This window comes from Bos indicus x Bos taurus, chromosome 5, assembly GCF_003369695.1.
Source record: "Bos indicus x Bos taurus breed Angus x Brahman F1 hybrid chromosome 5, Bos_hybrid_MaternalHap_v2.0, whole genome shotgun sequence".
Lineage (NCBI taxonomy): Eukaryota > Metazoa > Chordata > Mammalia > Artiodactyla > Bovidae > Bos > Bos indicus x Bos taurus.
The window spans coordinates 33,092,213-33,092,920 of NC_040080.1; the positions used below are offsets into that span (position 1 = coordinate 33,092,213).

The 708-nt window shown below is 41.2% G+C and overlaps 1 non-coding gene across 1 annotated transcript; it reads left to right on the forward strand.

Moving 5' to 3' along the window:
- Window positions 1-409: 409 nt before the first annotated feature.
- On the forward strand, window positions 410-481 carry TRNAG-CCC. Its single transcript has one exon. It is a non-coding gene; the product is annotated as a tRNA-Gly (tRNA).
- The last annotated feature ends 227 nt before the right edge of the window (window positions 482-708 follow it).

The following is a 708-nucleotide window of genomic DNA, read 5'->3' on the forward strand; positions in this document are numbered from 1 at the left end:
TTACAGTGGGGCCCTTTGCAGATCTTGCCTTAGAAAGTTGAATGTCTGTGTCAGATTTACTAAAGGCATACCTTAAGTTAGAGGAAAATTATCTTCCTGAGAGAAAAGGGGGCACCATACAACAAACACAAAAAGAAGAATAATGTCCTACAAAACAGACAGTAATTTTTATTCTTAATGAAATGAGTGATCCAATTTGATCAGGGAAAATCAAGTGTTATGTAGTGTAAGTGAAATGTTAGTAGGCAGAGGTGGTAACAAAAAACATTTTATTAAAGGAAGAGCATGAGTCTGAGCACAAAACTTGCCTAGATATGAGGTTCATACAAGTGGAGGCAAAGAGAATAAAAAGAAAAAACCAACTGCCAAGATGAGGAGAAGCTAGGATTTAAAGGCTTTGGCAAGAACCTCCCTGGTGGTCCAGTGGTTAGGACTCTGCACTCCCAGTGCAGTGGGCAAGGTTCAATCCCTTGTTAGGGAACTAAGATACCACATGCAGCACAGTGTGGGCAAGTAAAGAAATAATAAAAATAAAAATTTGTACAGAGGTGGAGGGAAATGATCAGGAATGGTGATGCCATAGGATACCTCCCAAAGCCATAAGATAGCAATGATGAAGCTTCCCTGGTGGCTCAGTTAGTAGAGTCTGTCTGCAATGTAGGAGACTCAGGTTCTATCCCTGGGTCGGAGGATACCCTGGAGCAGGAA